This window comes from Adiantum capillus-veneris, chromosome 5 (assembly GCF_014529385.1).
Source record: "Adiantum capillus-veneris isolate H3 chromosome 5, ASM1452938v2, whole genome shotgun sequence".
Classification (NCBI taxonomy): Eukaryota; Viridiplantae; Streptophyta; class Polypodiopsida; order Polypodiales; family Pteridaceae; genus Adiantum; species Adiantum capillus-veneris.
In genome coordinates, this window is record NC_140935.1 from 151,257,932 (window position 1) to 151,266,268 (window position 8,337).

At 42.4% G+C, this 8,337-nt stretch overlaps 1 pseudogene; it reads left to right on the top strand.

The window, feature by feature from the left end:
• Positions 1-1,260: 1,260 nt before the first annotated feature.
• LOC147458292 (large ribosomal subunit protein uL15x pseudogene) lies at positions 1,261-1,701 on the top strand (annotated as a pseudogene).
• Positions 1,702-8,337: the final 6,636 nt, after the last annotated feature.

Consider the following 8,337-nt stretch of genomic DNA (forward strand, 5'->3'; position numbering starts at 1 on the left):
GAGCCTAAAATAGAACCACAAAAGGTAGGCTATGGCGCCCATCTTCTTGTTGCCAACGGGTTGAAGCAGGTGTAGGGAATGGTCTTCTACTGACCATTTTTGTTATAATCATGGGCAATCGACGGAGGCCAACACTAACATACAAGGTTGATTAGTCAGAAGTGTACAACCTTGGCATCTGGTGCAAATTTGCCTCAAGAACCCATTGAGTCTTGATTGTGTGCCATCGTTCGATTCTGCAGTCCCTGAGTGCTCTTGAATTGTGTATCAGTCATGCAATGACTGGAAATCATAATGGGCAATGATTGGAGTAGACAATCCCTTGGAACGGGTGACAATGAGTAAGTTGAAGGGATTATAAGCGTTGATGTGTCAGCAGTTGAGCGCATTCCCATTGTTGAACTAGAGTAACCTGATTAGTGGAATGGCGAGAGCTTTCCACGTGCTGACTTGTCAAACATCTGACGGACGGTTGGTTAGATTCCACAACTTCCAGACGCCCTGATTGGATGGCTAGGATCTTCAACCCCCGGACCTTGAAGGAAGGAGGAGGACGCGAGTGTCACTGCATCCACATAGCATCGAGGAGTATGTGTGCACATTCTCGGGAATATGACCGCGACTATTTTTGGGGCGGAATTTCTCCTTTCCCCTTGCTTTTAACCGACTATTTTGGAAATTGAAAATGGCACGATATTAAGCTGATTGCTCACCCGTCTTTCCAACTATTTTTCTCTAATTTTGGGGCGTAATTTCTCTTTTTCCCCTTGCTTTTAACCGGCATTCTGGATATTAAGGTGACTACTCACTCGTCTCTCTCTCTCTCTCTCTCTCTCTCTCTCTCTCTCTCTCTCTCTCTTCTCTATAGAGAGAGAGAGAGAGACTTCCTCTGCTGGAGAGCAAGTTGGTCAATACATACTCTTTATCTATGGATGAATCAATCCCATGTAGAGTGCACGCCCCATACTATATGCCACTTCAGCCGCCGCAATATCCAGGTGTGCAGCACGGGCAGCCACAATTTACACTTCCCCAGCAAGCACAACCACATTATCTTGGGGTCCTACTGTTGCAACCACAATTTTCAAGTGTTCAATCATAGTATCCGAGTGCTGGCCAGCATGCTTAGCCTCAATATCATGGCACCTAGCTACCTCAGACGCAATATCGAGGTGCTTAGCAGGCTCGTCCTTAGTACACTGACCCACAGCAGCAACAAAGAACTCAGCCAAGTGGCGGTTCTAGAGTAGGAAGGCCGCCATGACGACCACGTTGAAGAAGAACAGGAAGAAGAGAGGTCACATCAGTGCAGGCCACGGAAGAATTGGCAAGCACAAAAAGCATCCCGGAGTTCGTGGTAATACAGGAGGTATGCACCACCATGGCATTCTGTTTGACAAATATCACACTAGGTACTTCGGGAAGGTAGGTATGTGATACTTCCACAAGACAATGAACAAGTTCCACTATCCCATCGTGAATGTGGATAATCTCTTCTCGCTTCTGCCCGACTTTGCGAAATCTGCTCTTCAAGGAAAGGGGCCCTTGTTGGATGTCACACCGTTTGGGTACTTCAAGGTGCTAGGTAAAGGCAATGCTCCCCCCACTCCTCTAGTTGTTAAAGCCAATTTCTTCTCTAAGCTTGCGGAGAAGAAGATCAAAGAGGCTGGTGGTCAGATCTTCCCTTCTATTAACGTGTAGGCGGATGACAATTCTTTTTTTGCTTCTCAATTTAGTTGTAAAGGATTTTTGTATAAGGATTTGCAGAGATGTCTCCTTCCAAAGGGCTCTTGCTACACCAAAAAATCCACCTCCTCAATACGGCTCCAGTAAAGAATTCTCAGTTTGTTACATTGATGGAGAAAAGGGCATCCTACGATATAGAGGCTCATACTGCAGCTCACCTCCCCCGTTGATGCCTATGCGACGGATTGCGACGATGAAGAAGACCACTTCGCTAGGGACATAGCGATGAACATGAGAAGCACCGTCAGTATCAACACCGTGACTGCCTCTATACTCAAGGCCATTTCTATCATGAAGGTTAAAATACTATTGCAGAGTGCTAATGGGGGCATCTCTAGGGCAAGAGACGGTCTGTAGTAAAGGTGTATCGGCCGACCTCATGGGAAAAATTTAGAGACAGTAAGCCTAGCGACGATTGAATGTGGCCTACTTTCTCTTTATATAAGATAGAGAGAGAGAGAGAGAGAGAGAGAGAGAGAGAGAGAGAGAGAGAGAGAGAGAGAGAGAGAGAGAGAGAGAGAGAGATGGCCACGACAAAAAGGAAGCAGAAGTAGTTGCAGCATAAGTAGTCATGATGGTAAGTGCCATTAAGGTGGATGTAACAAGCACAGAAGAGGCCACACCAACCCCATCAGGTGCTCCAATGGTGGGCTATGTGTGCCCAAGGACAAGGTTGTCAAGAGGCTTCTTGTAAGGAACATTTTTGAACAATCTGTTGTGCGAGATGTGCAAGATGCCCGCCTTTATGATGGGTACACACTTCCCAAGCTTTATGCCAAAATGCAGTAATGTGTTTCATGTGCCATTCACTCACGTTGTCCGTGTGAGACCCCGCACAACAAGAAGAGTTCGAGATCAATTACAGAGGTTTAGACGCAAGGAGCATATGCAGAACCAGAATCATCGTACCAATGTTCCTGCTGCTAGAAAGTAGACAGGTGTCTAATTAGGGCATAAGCCAGGAGAGGAAGAAGGCTCATGAATTTTGACTTCTATCACAGAGTTCTTAGAAGACGCATGCTATGAGCATTGCCACTATGGTTGAAGCCATCAATTGGATAGACATTGAGTGACTTTTGAGTCTTTTGAACGGGCTTGTATCTGATGGTTTGGAAATGTCTTTCTAAAGTTTTTCCAAAGAGAGAGAGAGAGAGAGAGAGAGAGAGAGAGAGAGAGTCTAAATTGCTTCTGAGACTCTCAATGCGTGACAGAGAGAAGCCTTGCAAGTGAACAAGACACGACACTCAGAATTCACAAAACTCGGCCGCTGAGAGTGAGTGACCAGTGCTAAAAAAAAACTTTGTTTCCAAAAACCTACATGTTAGAAACATTTGAGGTAAACTGACTAAATTTGAAGGTTTTTATACCAATTTATACTAATGTTTTTCAAGTTTTGGAGGTTTTCTCACCAACTATAAAATTTAGAGGTAAATCTCAAAATTTGTAGGTGGGGTTACACTAAACCTAGGTTTTTGTTACACTACACCTAGGTTTTTTTCGAGCATTGTGAGTGACTTATATAGGTGGCACTGAGTCTGAGAGGAGCAAGAGATAGCATAATTGGCTAGATTGGTTGAGAGAATGCACACCCCTTCCATGCAGAGCTCACTGCCAGTGGCGGAGTCAAGCCCACTTTTGTGGAATTCTAGAAGAAGGTGTAGGTAGGGAATGCTGAACAAGGGCATCGGCGCATCAAAGTCATTTTTGACGAGCGACCAAAAAGGTTGGTTTTTTAGAAAATATTCCTCGATTGTGATCTCGCAAATGTGGAAGACGAACCTCATTCTCTCTCTCTCTCTCTCTCTCTCTCTCTCTCTCTCTCTCTCTCTCTCTCTCTCAAGGCATTGGAATGAAGGACACAGTAGTAGTAGTAGTCCCATGTTCCCTCCAAAGTAGTTAGTATACTGCATGCAATGCCTTCACAAAGCAGCCTATGTCACATGGCACTCAAGCAAGCAAAGGATATCTTTCAAGTTCAAGAGCTACCTACGCATTATGACGGACATGTGGCATTTGAGTTACCATCTCTTGGTTTATTTGTGCCCAAAGTTACGACAATGCAACATGTGAATTTACCATGGACAAGAAGTTTCCACAAATAGAGTTTTGGAATATGCTCAAGAAGATGGTTCAGAAGCAAGAAAATGACTGTTTATCAATGTGTGTGTGAACACATTAAAGGAAGAGTATGGCTCTTTTTTTTGAGGCTATTTGAGATCCAACATGGTTACTTTGCTACACTATACTCTATAGAGTAACTATTGAGATCTTGATCTAATCTTTTACATTGCTTATGCTTGCTCGGTTTCTTGTTCGCTCGGAAGTACTCGCTCGAGGATTGGGATTCCTCTTATAACAATAACTTTGTTATGATGAGTCCTGAGGAGTTAGAACAAACCAAATACCAAAGGTACTCCATAAGAGATTGGATATTGGGTCAAGGACCAGAGACTATTCCAAGAGAGGAACTCCGCAAGAGACCTTTTGGGAGAAATATTAAAAAACCCAAAACTACCTCATCACAAAGAAAACCGGGTGATACTAAAGCCATTCCAGGGCTACATGAGTCACTTTTTCCAAGAGATTGGTTTGAAGGACTCGTGACAGGACCAACTGCAAGGAGACCGGGAGTTGAACCAAATAGACGTGTTAGACCAGCTGATTTTTAAAAATGGATCAAAAAATATAATGGATCTGGGAATCCATATGACCACTTAGCAAACTTTAATCAAGTGCTAAGAGCAAAATGTATATTTGATTTCCATACTCAATTTGAGGGATTTGAAATGACATTAGAAGAAAAAGCACTTACATGGTTCCAAAACATTCCATCAAGGTCAATCATGGACTTAAATACATTAGCTCAAGGATTTGTAGCTGCATGCTCCAAAACGAGGATCAAACATAACACGGTAGCTCAAATCTATAGCTTCAAATAGAAACAAGGTGAGTCTGTTAAGGATTGTGCAACTAAAATGAAGCAATACATTGCAAGATGCCCATAACTAAAAATACTTGCAGAGGAAAGATTAGTATCATTGTTTCTGGAGGGACTTCTAAACAAAGAACTTCATGATATATTGTATAGAAAGTAAAATATGACCCTAGAAGAGTGCGTGTCAAATGCTATTGACTTAGGAGACAATTATGATATTTTCAATGAAGAAGATTTTCCTAAGGATAATCAAAGCAAGAAAATAGTATCCACCAAACTAGGACAAGTGGGAACGGCTGCTGCAGCACCGCTTACAGCCATAGAAGACATGCTCAAAAGGATGAATGAAATGATGAATAACATGCAAAAAGCACCTCTGAGGGGACCAGGGCAAGGGATACTTCAACAGGGACAACCAATCAGGCCATAAAAATGGTGTGCAATCGAGGGTAATGGACCAACCATGAGACCAATGAGTGCTATTACCGACCAAAGTATGATGGAAATGTTCAATATGTGCCTATGAGGCCACAAGGACAACCCATGTACAGATATCAGCCTAATATGGCCCCAGCTCAAACACCACCAATGGGTATGGAAATACCTCAACCAGTGTTGAGTCAACAACCTCCATATCTTGGACATCATGCAGTGCCTGTAAAGTACATGCATTCATAGGAAATCATAGATGAACAAGCACTTGTGCTTGTTACACCCTATGTTGAACCTAGTCCATCTAAAGTAATGGTAGAAGGAGATTGATATAATTCACATCCACCACCAATGGAAGAACCTGTGACTTATACTACACTAGAGCTTGCACTGATGTACTGTGTAGCCAATCAAGGTGTTAGACCTCCGATGGTAAGACCCATGATTAAGCCAAGGACTGGAAACTATCATAACTGTGGTGCAGATGATCATTGGAAAAATGAATTTCTAGAGCCTGACAAGAACATTAATCCAGTTGAAGCTTTTTGTATACAATGTTGCAAAAAGGGAGGACACTTCCCTAAAGATTGTCCAAAAAATCCTTTAAACAAGGATAAAACAGTAGTGAACGTAGTCCAAGTGATACCTAGTAGCTCATGAGAGAGTGAACCTATTGTTTCAATCAAGATAATCACTAGAGCCCATGCTAAGAAAAAGAAACTTAACTCCTCTGATAAGTCGGAGAATACCAAATCTCCCTCTCAAAAGACCAAAAGAAGAAGAAGCCAAAGGTATGAGATGAGAAAACAGAAACAAAGGGTTGAAATTGAGGAGAAAGCCAAGAAACTATTCCAGGAAAATGTGAAAGAAACTGGAAGTGAAATCAAGGAAACCACAGTGAAATCTGGAGGATCAATTTTGGTAAACAAAACTTTTGAGCCAATCAATGCAGCCCTAGAAGCTTACCAAGCGGGACTTAAAGCAGGCCAAAACATGGACAACAAGTGGAAAAACTATCCTTTTGTAGATATGGAAGCAGCTAAGCTTGAAGCTTATCAAAATCTGGTAAAAATTACTCAAGAGATGCTGGAAAAACAAAAACCCAAGCTCAAGAGTATAGCAAAACCTAAGGAGCTTGTGGTAAGAATCAGTAAAGAGAAATTCGAAGTGGTGGTAGAACCCCACCTTGAAACTAAAGAACCAGAACTCATAGTGCTTGACAGTGAAGATGCCTTAGATGGAATTCCATTCGTGGAAGAAGACACTCATGGAAAAAAGTTAGAGAGATTAATGATGGAAGTTTAACTTTGAAGTCAGCTCCTATAGAGGAAGTTTGGTTAGACAATCTACCTCCTGATATGGACATGGATGTACAATCCTTGTATGGGGATTGCGGCTCTGAAGCTTTAGTAATGTATTAACCAATGACTCTGAAAACACTACCCTCTTACTTGGGAGATAACGAAGACGAATCCATTGTCATAAAATATAATATAATATCTAACCAACCCAAATGATTTTCTCATATTAAATTGATCATTTAAAGTGGGAGAATAAACGAGAACAAGGATTAAGATATAGACATGTGCTTATAGATCTATCTCAACACGAGGCCAATAGTAAAGGGGCCTAAATGAGAGATGGTCTATCAAAGAGCAAGGCTAACCAATGGAGCATAAGACCTTAGGGTTATCTTCATTAAAGACCTCCAATAATGAGTGTAAAAGTCCTTTGACCTTAGGTAAGCTAGGGTTGTGCTTGAGGTGGGAACCCGGCCCAAGCTTGAGGTGCTTGTCGTGCTTGATGACTAAGGTACTTGAGGTGCTTGATGATTAAGGTGCTTGAGGTGCTTGCTGATTAAGGTGCTTGTCATGCTTGTGATGCTAGGGTTGTACTTGAGGTGCTTGATGACTAAGGTGCTTGATGATTAAGGTGTTTGTCATGCTTGTGATGCTAGGGTTGTACTTGAGGTGGGAATCTGGCCCAAGCTTGAGGGGCTTAAGGGCCAAGCTTGTGGTGGGAACCAAGCGCAAATGGAGTGGATTGAGGTGTGCAAAAGGTCAATGCCAATCCCTACAAGGAGGGGGCAAGCCCTACATGAGGGAGGATGACAGAGAACACCCACACACTCACACAAAGCATACTTGGTACAAAGAAATCATAAGGGACACTTGTCAAGTTCCTCCTCATGTTGCCCTCATGGTGTACCTGAAGCCTATTGGTTGGCCACCCAAGGGGTCCAATGATAGATTAGGAGATTTAATTAATTATCTTTGCATTTATCAAGTCCTCTCTCTCAAAGGGGAAAGGGGGACACTTGTCCCAAGGCTACCCTTGTTGCTTGTAATGCCTCCTGCTTGTGATTGGCTAGTCCTGGAGGGGTCCAATGAGCTTCAAGCATGAGCTATAAGGGGGGTCTATCAAAGCAAGCTAGGGGGTTTCTTAGGGGGTATACTCTCCCACACACACTCACACACAATCTCATTATGCATTGTGCAAAGTGCAAGAGCTCCCTCCCCTTCTCCAAGCAAGTAGAGGTTGAGAGCCTTCACTAACACGCTTGGCTATGGAGTGCAAATCCAACCAAGAGCCATGCTTCAATGCTTGAGCTTTCCATCTTCATAACTATGCTATTATGTATGCTAGCAAGAAGAGTTATAATAAGTGCGGAATTGATTCTTTATCCTATGAAATGTTTCTTCTTCCTCTTCCCTACCCTCATTCCTTCCTAGCTCTTTCCACCTTCGAATGTGTTTGAGGTCTTGGAACTGAGGCTTGGGATAGTTAAAGCTTTCTTCAAATTTTATGTTATGCTTGTGATGCATGAAGCTTTCCATCTTCATTGCATCACCTAGGTCACAAGGAACACAAAGATTGTATTGTAACAAGTCTCTCTTAATGGGAGAAATCATAATGCAAATGCCTATTGGAGGGAGGACCAGCTCCACATAAATCCGGTCCTCAACAGTTGTCATGTTCTCTAAATTCTCTCTCTTGCAAAAGTATTGTTCATGCCAGGTTAACTAATTGCTATTTTTATGTTGTTATCTTCAACTATGTTCACCCGCCATGATCACAAAGTAATTTCTCAAGTACTCTCATTAATTTCCGCTACTCTCAAGTTAATAGGCCAATTCCATTACATCCATAGTGTGTAAAACCACTCAAATAAAAAGAGCAAAACAGACCCTAGAGGTAGACAACATCAATTCAATCATGTCTAC